The 15,116-nt window shown below is 39.3% G+C and overlaps 1 protein-coding gene and 1 pseudogene across 3 annotated transcripts in view; both read right to left on the bottom strand.

Moving 5' to 3' along the window:
- LOC121718806 (NACHT, LRR and PYD domains-containing protein 3-like) overlaps positions 1-15,116 on the bottom strand; it is an 849,641-nt gene that overhangs the window by 62,123 nt on the left and 772,402 nt on the right. The window lies entirely within an intron of this gene.
- The window catches only part of LOC121718873, a 30,209-nt pseudogene continuing 24,817 nt past the window's right edge, over positions 9,725-15,116 (bottom strand).

Genomic DNA, 15,116 nt, shown 5'->3' with positions numbered 1-15,116 from the left:
AACACACAAGAAAAACTCCAAGCATACATTTGACAATAAAATGAAAGGCTTTCCTGAAAGAGTACACCTGAAATCTTTTTGAAATTCTGGGGCAATTAGACATTTGTAGAGAAGAACACTAATGGATGAAATATAAATATGATAGACTTAATGATGAAAGAAAAATAGTAAACAAAGAAGTTCCCCTAAATGTCAGTGTCTCGGCATTCTGATTCTTGGCAACTAATGACTGTGTATGTTGATTGCCTGATGTCATTCAGGTGCTGTTCAATGGTGTGAATCTTCAATAACCAATAGTATTCGAGCTAGAGCCTAAAGCACTACCGGCAGAGACTTTCTAATGTGGAGACACAGCACTCAGAAAATACTCCATAGAAATGCATGGGGCTAGTTTGTCACGCCAATATAGCCGTTGTCTACACATATCCCACCCCTTCCTCGGCAAACCGTCGACATGTGAATACATTGAGCCAATCATGTGGTGTGTTGTGAAGACATCGTGCCAATCATGTGTTGTGATCTCGCCGTTGGAGCAAGATTGGTGTCGTGAAGCCTTGCGCACGCACAGTTCGACCCAAAGACTGTGCCCGATGAGTGCCCATAAAACGTTGGTATATGGCCGCCGAGTGGAGGGACTTGCCTAAAAGGACTTTGCTACCGGGGATTCGAACTCTCAACCTAACAAACACCAGCACTAGGCAGTAGCCCACTGAGCCACTGACAATCCTACATATTTGGCAGTCACATTCATATCGTGAAAATGTGTGTTGGTAAACACACAACATCAAGAAAATTCCTAGCATACATTTGACAATAGAATTAAGGGCTTTATAAAAAAGAGTACAGATCTGAAAATATGCACTGTTAATGGTATCCACATAATGATGGTTGTATGGTTAGATAGATAGATAGATAGATAGATAGATAGATAGATACTTTATTGATCCCCAGGGGAAATTCAAGAAATTTCCAGGGGAAATTCAAGAAATTCAATTGGTTGTTCTCCAAGGAAAAAAATGTACTCATATAGGAATATAGGTGATATAGGAGAAATGGGCTGAGTGGTCGAACTTTATTGGTCTATATCTCTGAAATGGAACAACATATCCAAATTCTTTTGATAACTTTTGTGAGGCTTTGTCTAAACATTGGAATTTTGGTGAAGATTTGATAATTTTTGAAGCCAAACGTTTTATGATGTTTGGCTTTTCTCTGAAATTGTGGCAAAAGTAAACATTTTTAGAGCATAAGACCAGGGTGAAAAAGATGCATCTAAATGTAGAGATTAATATGATGAAAGAATTTTGAGTTTAGGTCAATCTGGTAAGGAGAAATAAGCATTTTTGACAAGAGCGCCACCTTTGGGTGCAGTATCCAAATTTGGGGTTATGGGTAGAGGGGGGTACTGGTAACCATACCTGAAAATTTGAAGAGTTTTGGAGTTACGGTTTAGGCTGCAGTATGACTTTTACAGAATTTTGGCCAAAAATGAACGGTACAGAAACAATAGGGCTGCAGCTACTCTGCTCGGACCCCTAATGAGGTAAACATCTTTGGAGTTTTAACAATTTGTGTAAACAACTCACTTGCATTTCAAACACCTTGAGAACACCATGCAAGGCTCATATTCTGGGGTTGCCAACTGTAATCAATCACCTACACCACATCCATTACCCACATTGAGCTTGTGAGAATGTTGTTAAATTCACTGCGAAAATCTGGATAGCTGTAGTAACCAATGGGCAGCTTTAGTACACATCCGCATGTGTGGGACTGTGGTCTGCGGAGGAAATCTGTGGTTTCTATGAACACAATTAGTATGGCCTTATCCAAGATATCAGATCCTGTACAGAACTGCAGGAAAAGCTGAAGGTTCTTGCAATCAATTTCTCCAATGTATCTCTTCAGGTAACGAGAAACTGTTGATTGGGCTGCTGTCATCTCCTCTGGAAAGTTTAGAAGCGCCTTCACCGTTTTTGCAGTTGGTTTTTTTTGTGCAATGAAATGATGCAGTCCTTCTGGTGGCAGTAAACTAGCTACAGAAACCATAACAGGACGCCAGCACTTAATGACATACATTGGGGCCTGAATAATTACTTTGTGTCCTATTTGTGACAAAACATGAAGCAGAGTGTCCTTGGTAGGGACTTGTTTACATTCATGTGCACCAAGTACATCCAGTAATTCATCTGTGTCCACAGAATTAAAGTCCTCCAAAGCCTTCTCGAGGATAGATCTTTCCTCGTGTGATACGTACAGCAAAAGAGAATCCTTGAAACTACTGGTCGTCGAGCCACACAGCAGCTCTTCCAGAAATGGTACCGCAAGTTTCACTGGGAAGTAACCAGCTTGTTTCCACCCTACTACAAACACTCTGGCTACAGCCTGCCATTCTTCCTGCTGAAAGTCATGCCTGATGAAGGGGACTTTCACTTCAACTCCCAGTGTGCAGCTATCATAGAAATCCATCCAAAATTCTGTCAGGCAGTCTCGCAAGACACCACTTCCTTCCCCCTGTTCAAGCTCTCCATTTGGTAAACGCATTTTGATGCAGACCTCAGATGCCACAATTTTGGGGTCCTTGAAGGCATTGATCATGTCAGTGAGACAGTGACCTCTTCTTACAATCAGTGTTACAGAAGAAGATTGTGGTTCAGAAAGTGCTTGGGCTGAACCATCTGCCTCCCCTGCAAGCACTGGAGCAGACAGTGACTGATCCACTGTTTCAGAAGGTGCATCATCCTCCTTTTCTGGAATGGCTGTTTCAAGGTTTGGTTCATCTTCAGTTACATCCAGCCTGCCCTCACCTACAAAAATAACTGCATGGGAATCTTCGCCTTCGCCCAGAGTTAGCAGACCATCCCATGGTAATGTCTCGTCCAATTCCAAATATCCACTCGTGGAAGCTCCATCATTAATAACATGGTGGTGTGTTGATTCTGAATTTCTGTTCTCCACCAACAGATACTCAACAGCTTGATTCTGGTCAGTGAGATCTACTTCTGAGGGCTTGTTGTGTGATCATCCTCCACTCCTACTGGTGGCTGCTGTCCCGTTTTCATTTTGGTGCACAGATAAAGCATTTTCAACTTGCTTTTGTTATACAGCTCATCTATTGTATTAGACACATTAATATGTATCTGTGAGCTCTCAATGCGAGTTGAATAGTTTGAAAGACTTTTTTTTTTTTTTTGGAACGGCCATTGGGGAAAAAAATATTTTCAGCCATAACTTTGATATCTGCCACTGTTTCGTCTTTTTCAATAGAGAGATGCCTGGTTCCTCCACCATTTGCAGACTTCACCTGTTTGTACCTTTCTTCGTCCTCATCATAATCCATCCAACCAACCTCCAGTCGTCTCACTTTACGTTTGCCATTTGTATTTCCTTCCAACTTAGATGATCTCTTTTTTGGAGGCATCCCCTCACCTCCAGACAGTCTTTGTCGTAGCCTTGAAAGTATGGATTCTTTCCTGGATGGTGATTTTTGTGACAGTGCTGCTTGTCTGCAGAAGGCCACAGTGGACACTCTGTCTCCAACTTTGGGGATGTACTTTGCCAGGTCACTGTCTGTCATTAATGGAATGACAGTTTCATCAATCTGGAAAAAATGGAAGATACTCCAATCAATAAATAAATGCATCAATACATCCACATGCATAACATAGAATGTCAATGGATATTTAAAGGAAATTAAGACCTATGAAGGGTGTAGGTATTCACATCGTTTGTTTTTCATTTGACGTACTTTTTACATGACATACATTTACATATGATAATGATATGAAATGATATTTTTCCAATTTAAGATGACTGAAAATTATTTTAAATTGCTGTGTAAACACACTTGACTTTTTAATGTATTAATGATGTATTGACTACATTAAAATATAATAGTCATAGTCAATAGTCAATATTAATCTTATAATAAAAATACACAGAGAGAGAGAGAGAGAGAGAGAGAGAGCAAGCAAAGACAGCAGCTGGTGTGGCTTACATTTTCATCTTCAAGTTTCTGAATCACATCTTGCAATTTGCGCTCCTTGAAGAATTCTCGCAGTGGAGTATCCATAGTTGACCTGTAAAACACAGGAAAGTAAAATCAATAGTTAAACAGCCTTAAAAACGAATAGATTTTCCAGATTCTCAATCTATGAATACTGTTGCTGCAAATACTGGCGGTCCTGCTCCATCTTTCTTTCTTTTTTGTGTCATTGTCGTGTGAGCTACTGGGCTAATTTGAATTAATCATCTTATTTGAATTATGAATAAAGTAGGATACAGTGTAAATAGGCTGACACCAGATATAATTTCACTGCATTTCTTACTTACAGTAACTATATGCATGTGACAATAAACTTCCTTGTATCCTTGTAAATTTACCACTCAACTCACTGCCTCTCATTTATTTTTAAAGACAGCTGCACATTGTTGAGCTCTGAGGTTGATGCAGCAGATTTAAACATCATCCTAGGCTACTGAAGAACAGCATCTGATAGCCTACTGTCCATGAAATTACTTTAATCTTTGATAAATCAAAGTGAAATGGTTTTATTATCAGTAGGCTGTGATAGACTGATCAATTTTCTAATCAGTGTTCTATCCAGGACCAACCATACCAACATAACAGGAAACAAAATAGTTTTAAGGAATTGTATCACATCTCACTGCAGAGACTGATTAATAATATAGTGAACTATTTATCTGCTGTAATTCACCACCACTTTCCGGAGGATGACACTGGGTGTCGTCATGACACTGAGTGTCACCATAGGGAGGGAAAGTGAAAACCAGTGCCCCAAGTGGTTGCGTTCCTATCGAAGAGCAGCTCCAATGTTAAGTCCCATAGACCTATTTTTAAAAAAATATTGTGAAGCCAAATCAGCGATGTTATCCACCAAAAATATTTTTCAGTGTCTATACAGTAATAATATTCTAACTGTGAAAATGTCAGACCCTATTTTGCCTTATTTAAGAAAATCGAAATTGCTCCTTTTGTTTCATAAACGAACTACAAAAGAAGTCACGTGACTTTACCCTTCAACGTTACTCACGGTAGCATGGTTTGTTTATTAGCCTGGCTAGAATTGACACTTAACACTTACAGCTAGCTCTTAGTGTGAGTAGAAGCACAACACCAGTTATCCTGACATAAAGGTTATCACCACGCGGTTTACATCACGTTCAGTTATTACAAAAACATGTTAAGCCAGTTAAGCAAATTGCCGTATTGATCAGTTAGAGATTAAGCGCCCAAACATGTGACGTCACATGCAGCTGTAGTTCCTTATCACCGTGTTACGACAAAAACTCAAAACAATTCAACTGATCCTAAAAATAAGGTATGACCACTTGAAGCAATAGAGGTGACCCCAGTGCCTAACATATGAAAGGCATTAAATTAAGATCCCAATGTGCACCGAGATATATTTAAAAAAAAAAAAAAATCCCATCCACTCCGCTAAACTCTAGGAACGCAACCACTAGATGGCGATGAGATTACTTTCCCTCCCTATAACACTCCATTCCACCGTTACTGTATTGTTGATAGCATATTGGCTGTAATCATAGATGACTTTATTTATGGTCATCACGTAATTTTAATAAGACAATACGGATAAGGTTTTAGCTATATGTCACATTTTCACGTCAATCACCGTTGCGACTACTCGGATGTTTGAAGTCTATAAAACGAATTGTTGAACAAACATTTTAGATTAGCTGGGCCAACCGTTAGCTGTTAGCCGTTAGCAGTGTCAATAACTCAATAAACGGCCCATGAAAAAAAAAGAAATCCAGCAGATATCCTAGTTACAACATGATTGAGCAGCAGCAAAGCTAAGAACTACGATAACCATAATTACAAAAACGTGCACACAGGAATAGTAATGTTTGTTCAATAATTAGTTTTATAGACTTAACAAACATCAGATTTAGTCAAAACCAAAGATTCTAGAGTGCTACGCTCTAGAATCTTTGGTCAAACCGGTTTTGATCAAGGCTAAAGGTTCCCTTGGCAACGTGATACAGTGAGCTACTGTAAAAAGAATCTAGACTGCAAAAAACGGCGTCGGTAGGTAGCATCATTAAATATTAGCTTATGTATTCCCTCAACTGAGCTTCTAACACATGATGCTAGTTTCAAATAAGATGATCAGTGGCAATGAAAGACACTTTTTAAGTCGGTTTTAAGGTGAACATCTGAACAGAACTGGGCCCGGATCAGGTCTGCAGTAATAAGTTAGCGAGAGGATCTAGCCAGGTTAAACGAGACACCTTCGTGCCACACAGAACACTGGCTTTATGCTCAGCATAGGCTACCTCGCTCAGTAGGCTACTGAGCTCTACTTGAAAAGTGTCCTCCTCCTGATGTCTGTGCAGGGCTGCAGCTCCGATGTGTTTACCACCGCACATTGCACAACAGAACGGCGTGTAGTAGGCTAAGCGGTAGTATGGCAACGTAGTTTGTAAGTCGGGTGAGACGGTAGCTAACGTTACCGTTGTAATAAAGTATTAAACACAAACCTAATTAGCCTAAATAACTGTAGGGCATATCAAGAAGACAAGAACAGGACAAGAAAAGACACTCACCTTGGGCATCACGACACAACAGGCTTCTACTGGCCCTCGATTTGCTCACCCAGCTGTCCAGTGCACGTTAGACTATACATATTTCGTGGCCACAAATTACTATTTCGTGGGAACGAATTAATATTTCGTGGCCACAAATTACCTATTTCGTGGGAACGAATTACTATTTCGTGGGAATTAATTAATATTTCGTGGCCACAAATTAGTACTTTGTGGGAACTAATTGCTATTTCGTGGCCACAACTTATTTTTTTCCCCATGACATATCCGGGGCTCCGTAGTTTTGAAGTGCATGTATAGCAATACAGTATAAAAATAATAATAATTGTGATTCATGTAGGTGGGCCCTATGACCCCAAAGTATGCCTTAACTGGGCCTCAGGTCAAAGAAGTTTGAGAAAGGCTGATGTAGACGACAAAGCAGCAAGGAGGCGTCATATGATCATTTAAACAAGTTTTATGACAAGGTTGGTGAGGATAGGAGAAAGCATACATTTCTGTGCAAACTTGCCTGCACTTCAGTCACAGTCATTATTCATTTAATCATTAAATAAAATACAGTACACGTCTTGGTTACAAGCAGTCATTTTAATATGTTTTAATAAACATTGAACCAGTCCAGCCCTCGGCTTGTAGCAAATTTGGTTTTTTGGCCCTCTAATGTATTTGACTTTGACATCCCTGCTCTAGTGCCACCAACTTGTCAAAGTTGGACATGCATTTACAGACGTAACTTTTGCCTGATTTTCACAAATTAGGTATCGTTGGAATCCTAGGACCAAGCCGAGTTCAACGTACTGTCCGCCAAAATCGTGTCCTTGTGACAGCCAATCAAAATTAGCGGCAAAGCCACCAAACAGGAAGTGAACTCATATCTCAGCAACCAAACTTAATACAAGCACTTACGGCTTCCACACACAGTTGCGTTCTGTCAACGCACGCTAGTGGTAGTTCCCGATGGTAGCTATGCAAATGACTCAAGGTATAACCGTAATTTGATTGGTTGGTGCCGTCTGTTGTTCGCTTGTTCGTAATATGATTGGCTAGTGCCGTTCGTCGGTGCAGCAAAAGTTGAACTTCTCAATTCGAGCGACAGGAGCAACGCAACGCAACGGACCCATAATTCAGTTCTGCAACGGATGACGTAAGCCCATGTAAAGTGAACGGGATGGGTCTCCAGCACTGCAACTGTGTGTGGGAACCTTTACTACCCGAGTGGACAGTCGACCATTTAAAAACAGCACTCACTGATGCACTTATTCTTATTGTACTCCATTGTATTCTTATTGTACTACCATTTTTAAATTGTCCTGGAATTGTTGAGATAATTGCTTTAAAGCAACACCAAAGAGGTTTTTGTACCTTAAAATAATGTTTCCATTTTCCAAAATTGTTTCAGTGGTTCAGCAACTCGTAACAGGGTGAACTGCATTCGCTTCACAACCTTCTACCTGCTATAACCGCACTATGCAAGTTTGCCAGATCATGACCGAACCTGTAGTTCGATAGAATGAGACATAAGAACCTACAAATTTGACTTGTTTCTGATGTCGCAATACATCATACTTTCACAAAATCATGCAACATACTCTACCTTGTCTGTGGACATCGTTATTTCCAAAGCCGGTGCTGGATGGTTGAAAATGCATCAGCCAAATGTAATGTAATAACTAAAGCAAAATTACATTTCTTGAAACTTATCTACACTTAACCGTCACAAAAATACTGATTGTCCACAAACATTGTTTCCCCCTCATGTTTATTATCCTTGTGCAAAACATAGGGTACCGTCAACACTTAATTAAATGATGTTGGCAAACACAAACAAAACTAAATCATGAAAGGCTCATCACATATCTTTTTTTCAACTCAACTACAACAAAAACACTTATTTACGCTTACATTTTCTAAACATTGACGTTATTTCCCCTTGTGCATTTTTACTTCTGTGTGTTTTACAATAATGTTAAATACAATCACTCTAATCCCCAGTATGTCATAACCAGAGTTCGTAGATGCAAATATCAGCATTCATGACATCACTTCCTGCCCAGGGACTACAGATGTAAATTAATCTGGCTCGGTTATAGACTGCGCATTGTCCACATTAAATAAACCTACAACATAAAACAAATATACAGAAAAGGACAATTTTTTAAAATTTATTTAGACCCACAGCCCTTGTAAGAAATGTTCCACACCAACTACATGAAAGAAGTCTTCATTGTGCCCTAACGTTTGTTCTTACTCATTTGCAGTGTAGCGCCACCTAGTGAGAGAAATAAATATACTAATCTGGTGTTTTAAATTGACAGCGTTTCAGCCCATCATGACTCATTAATGGTGTAGCACCACCTAGTGGGAAATTGAAAATGTAAATATTTGGTGTTTGACGTTGAGCATTTTCTAGTTGTTGTTTCTTACCAGTGTGCATCATTAGCACGTGGCTACTAAGATTTGCCGATTGTGCAAAAGCTTTTCCACAATGGTCACATTTATGAGGTCTCTCTCCGGTGTGTACTAGCCTATGTGTTTTAAGAGATCGAGCTCGTGCAAAAGCTTTTCCACACTGTTCACATTTATGAGGCTTCTCTCCAGTATGTGTAAGCATGTGATTTCTAAGTTCTGCGGCTACAGTAAAAGCTTTTCCACACTGTTCACATTTGTGAGGCCTCTCTCCAGTATGTAGAAGCATGTGTTGTTTAAGGCTGCGGGCTGCTGCAAAATATTTTTCACACTGGAAACATTTATGAGGCTTTTCTGCAGTATGTTCAAGCATGTGGTCTTTAAGATCTGAGGATTTAGCAAAAGCTTTTCCAGACTGGCCACATTTATGAGGCTTCTCTCCAGTGTGTTCAAGCATGTGGTCTTGAAGTTGAGTGGATGTTGTAAATGCGCTTTCACACTGGGTACATGTATGAGGCTTCTCTCCAGCATGTACCAGGTGTTGAAGATTAAAAATGTAAATATTTGGTGTTTGACGTTCACTGCTTTCCACTTGTGGCTTCTTACCAGTGTGCATCATCAGTATGTGGCTATTAAGATTTCCCGATTGTGCAAAAGCTTTCCCACAATGGTTACATTTATGAGGTCTCTCTCTGGTGTGTATTAGCATGTGGGTTTTAAGATGTGAATTTTGTACAAAAGCTCTTCCACACTGGACACATTTATGAGGCTTCTCCCCAGTGTGTGTTAGAATATGGTTTTTAAGACTTTTAAGAAATGAAAAAGCTTTTCCACACTGGACACATTCGTGAGGCTTCTCTCCTGTGTGTGTTCGCATATGAGCTTTAAGATTTGAAATGAATGAAAATGATTTTCCACACTGGTCACATGTATGAGGCTTCTCACCAGTGTGAGTAAGCATGTGGACTTTCAGATACGCAAACTGTCTAAATGTTTTTCCACACTGGGCACACAAATGAGACTTCTCTTCGGTGTGTATTCGCATGTGGCTTTTAAGAAGTGACATTTGTGAGAAACATTTGCCACACTGGTCACATTTATGAGGCTTCTCTCCGGTGTGTATTGGCATATGGGCATTAAGAGCTGATATTTCTGAGAAGGCTTTTCCACACTCGACACATTGGTGAGCCTTCTCTCCACTATGTGTACGCATGTGAAGTTTAAGATTTGAGGATTGTGTAAATGTTTTTCCACACTGGTCACATTTATGAGGCTTCTCTCCAGTGTGTAGAATCACATGGGTGTTAAGACTCTTCTTTAGTATAAAACCTTTTCCACACTGAATACATTTATGAGGCTTCTCACCAGTATGTACCATGACATGGGTTTTAAGAGTTGAAATTTGTGAAAAACGCCTTCCACAGTGGATACATTTATGAGGCTTCTCTCCACTGTGTATTCTCATATGGGTGTTAAGACTTGTCTTTAGTGTAAAGCGATTCCCGCACTGAATACATGTATGAGGCTTCTCACCAGTGTGTGTAAGCATGTGACGTCTAAGATTTCTGGCGGTCGTAAATATCTTCTTGCAATCTGCACATTGATGCCGTCTCTCTCCGGTGTGTATGGGCATATGGGCATTAAGAGCTGATATTTCTGAGAAGGCTTTTCCACACTCGACACATTGGTGAGCCATCTCTCCACTATGTGTACGCATGTGATGTTTAAGATTTGAGGATCTTGTAAATGACTTTCCACACTGGTCACATTTATGAGGCTTCTCTCCAGTGTGTAGAATCACATGGGTGTTAAGACTCTGCTTTAGTATAAAACCTTTTCCACACTGAATACATTTATGAGGCTTCTCACCAGTATGTACCATGACATGGGTTTTAAGAGTTGAAATTTGTGAAAAACGCCTTCCACAGTGGATACATTTATGAGGCTTCTCTCCACTATGTATTCTCATATGGTTGTTAAGACTTGTCTTTAGTGTAAAGCGATTTCCACACTGAATACATGTATGAGGCTTCTCACCAGTGTGTGTAAGCATGTGACGTCTAAGATTTCTGGCGGTCGTAAATATCTTCTTGCAATCTGCACAGTGATGCCACCTTTTTCCACTGTGCAGCTTTTCATTCACTGAGTGTGTTTGCTGGTGTTTCTTGAGTTCTTTCAGGGCTGTGAAACTCTTCCTGCACATGGTGCAGTGGTGCAGCCTTCCTTCAAGTTGCAGGTTGAGTTCATCATTCTGTCCATGGATCTTCTGTTGCAGGCAGTCTGGGTGTTCTGAAACACCTGGAAGAGTTACCATAGAAACTTGAAATACCAGATGCAGAATGTCTGTCTTTCATTTCAATATGACCCAATTAGCAAATATTTAGCTTGAAATGGCATTTTAAAACAATGGGTTGCAAGTATTCATAGTTAAACAGTTATTATTGTGAACATTTAGGCCTATATTTGTTACAATAAGATATTTATTTTGGTTAAAAATGAATGAACACTAAAATATTGTTGTTAGAGGAGCATTTAAACTGTAAATTGCAGGTTACATGTTTCACATTTTATTTTTTACATTTTCAGCCTACTAATATTTAACAGGTTGCACCAAAAAAATTGTTTCTGTCAACAATATCGCAAAAACCACGGGCACAATTTCTGCAAAACTTGGTGGAAAGGTGGAGCAGATCCGACTCAAAGGGAATTTCAAAGTATTTCTATATAGTAGCCTGGTTATTTTTAGGGCATATAAAAAAAAAGGTTTGGTTCCTGTTGGTTGTCAGTTGAGGACATGGGTCCTAAAATGCCTGGATGGAAGTTGCGGTGTTTTTAGCTGTTTCTCGTGGAGAAATTGCGGGAGGAAATGAAAATTGCAAAAATAGTTGTGATTTTTTTTTTTTTAAATGTAGGGCAATTAAGGTTAGTAAGACCAAAATCACACTGATCATCTTGATGCTTATTAAAAAAGGATAATCAAAGGTAAACAGTAATGATTACAGAAAATCAAAGTAGGCCTACTTCATTTGTGAAAATGCTTTGACTGAGGTAATTCACAAAGCAGTATAACCTTTCGTAGAACTGTCCAAAAAAGACAGTCACCTAAAGAGATGGCATCATGTCATATGTTTCAATACATTCATATATTTTGTAATTCATATTAAGTTCATATCTTTTTAATAACTCATAGTCTGTGGCCTGCATAATTACTCATAGCAAGTAAGTATCTAGTAATTTCATATTGATTTAAACTATTTGACTACACTTCTGTTTAATGTCATTACATTGGTGGTGTACGTCTAATTGACTGCCTGCCCCTTTAAGGACGTGAGAGTAGCCTATTTACATTTCTGAGTGGATTGGAAGGCTTGCATCTCACTGTGTTCGGCTACGAGTGTAAATCACTTTTTGCATAGTGCATTACGATATGTGGATGCAATTGGGTATGTCTTCTATGTCATTAGTTAAAATAAATGTTAAAAAAACAACTCAACTGAAATCATTCTTGGATCATAGAAGAGGTAAATGTCTTGCAATTTTATTAATTTCTATGATTTTGGTAGCACTACTCAAACTAAGCCCACAAGCTAGCAAACATGACGCTAAAAGGACATATCCAGGTAAACGTTTGCCAATGGGTTGCATAGCCAACTCAAATGTCAGTAAACCAAGTAGGCTTACTTACTTTCATAGCCTAGGTAGGTTGGTTAGCAACACCAGGTTGAGAGATGCAAGTAAGCAGATTATTAACGTTAGCCTTCTATTTATTGTCATCAAAACTGCAGAGGAACGAACACGTTAGGGCAGTCTTTGGTGTCATATGCAGAAGGTGCAGAAGTAAGTGTGCCATCTGGCTCAATATTCTGCGCGAGGGACTGTTGTGGTAGGTGAAATTTCACGGTGAAACTACGATGATTGGCCAAATTTGCGAAAAAGTTGCAGTGTTTGGACAAAATTGCGAGTGCCTTGGTATTTGACGAAAACAATCGTCTTCGTGAACAGCTGTGCATAGGCTACTTTGTAAAAGAGAGAATACGCTCATCCTATACATAACGCAAGGGGTAATTAATGTAATTATAGTTCGCCTTTTATTTGTGGATTTATTTAATGTAGCCTAGACTATTTAGTGTTATTTCTTCCCCAAACTCATAAAATAAATTTGGGTCGCACATAAATTGACAGGGTCTGTCGGAAACCGGAACCCCAAGAATTTTTTTTTTATGCCTAGCCTAGGCTATTGCCGATGTCCTTCATTTCTTCACGTCTTACAACATAAACATATGCAATAGTTTAGTGAAGTCAGAAATGAGCATGTCTAAAGGCCTCTTGGAAATCATGTGGCATGTTATATTAAATGCACAGTCAATTGCGATTCAAAGCAGAAAATATCACCTGAACAGTGTTTGAATCCTGTTTGTACTCACTGGAAATCTTAGACCTAGCAGTTACTGCGCAAAGCAGATTCCATTACGGTTATCTGTCATCACAGATTTCATTCCATATTTGCCACCAACAACCGGATAATGATGTTGTTATGCATGTACAAAATACAACATTTGAACACCCATATTGCTGCTGTTATACTTTATTAAGTGTGCTTGCTGCAAAGCAGCACACTTATTGTTCTTCTTAAGTTTTATTATTAAGTGTGCTTGCTGCAAAGCAGCACACTTATTGTTCTTCTTAAGTTTTATTATTATTATTATTATTATTTTTCCCGTCTCCCTAATTTTTTGTCAGCTCTAGCACCTAGGCCCTTTGAGACAGAGACACCATTCCAACTTTAAAACGTCCGGTCAGTACCGGTGTAAGTTGGTCGCGAAGATGACGTCAGGTGGGCGTGCCGTTCGTCCGCCATATTGGATTGAACAGAAAGCGAAACTCAATTTTCACAGGTCACAAATTTGATCCGAACGCCACGAAACCTGACGTACATTATCCTTGGACCAAGCCTCACAAAAGTTACCGGAAGGATTTTTGATTTTCGAAAGCGTTTGCCCGTCACAGCCAAACGAAATCGGCGGCGAAGCTCCGAAACAGGAAGTCGTCCATATCTCAGGAACACTGTCACATACCGATACCAAATTTTGTATATGAACTGGGGACTCCAATGTGAGGGTGCATAAGCTAAAAAAAAAAAGAAATATTCTAAAAGTTTCGATTATTTCGCAAACCACCCACAGGTATTTGGTAACTCTCACCATTCACCCTTGCACCATTCACCTTCTATCACAATGCCTTCCAAGTATGCTCAATGCCTCTGGGCAGCCACAATGTCTCCGGGCAACCTTGCCCACTCATGAAATCCTTGCTCTGCCATGGGATAGTATGGACTTACGAACTGAAATAGCAAGGAGAACAGTAGCTATATATAGCTTACATAATAGAGTTGTTTTCACATTGACGGTATTCAAATTAAATTTTTCATTATTGTTAAATATCATGATGGGAGAGTATTATTAAAAATGTTACAAGTATGCAAATGCATATGTTTACGGGCATTTAGGTTTTACTGTGTTGTTTTGTTGTAAAGACATGCAAGGCATTCTGGGCCATGTAATGAACAGTGGTCGGCAGCACTCCATAGGCTACGTATTAATATGAATAGGTGTTTCTGTAAACCTAGGGACAATAAACAGCTATCTCTGTTACAAAAATGAGCTGGTAATCGCTCATTGAAGAAAGAACTATGATAAAAAGATTGTTTTCCTAAAAGCATGGAGTTGACGAAAGAATAAACAAGCAATGTCACGTTAATGTTAAATAGCCTACATCTGGACGCTAGGTGGCAACGTTGTATTACATTTCACTAGTGTAGCCTACTTGAAATACGGTGTGAGATTCACAAGTAAGGAAGGTGCAAATATTATGTAATTTATCATGGGAAATTATTGGAAATGTTATTTCTTGTTTATTCTAATTGCAAACCACACACATCCATTCTGAAGCACACGTACACATTTAATACTGAAAGACTATCATTTCATTCAGAGCCATATAAAGGTAACCTTTATATGGCTCTGATTTCGTTTATTTGATGTTGCCTAGCAACACAGCATTCAGAGCAAAGATTCTAGAACAGGGCTTCAGAGAGACACGTTTTGAGTTTGTGGCCAAGA

The sequence above is a fragment of the Alosa sapidissima genome, chromosome 9 (genome assembly GCF_018492685.1).
Source record: "Alosa sapidissima isolate fAloSap1 chromosome 9, fAloSap1.pri, whole genome shotgun sequence".
NCBI lineage: Eukaryota > Metazoa > Chordata > Actinopteri > Clupeiformes > Clupeidae > Alosa > Alosa sapidissima.
The sequence above is the reverse complement of the archived record's forward strand: the minus strand, read 5'-3'. Positions and strand labels throughout refer to the sequence as shown.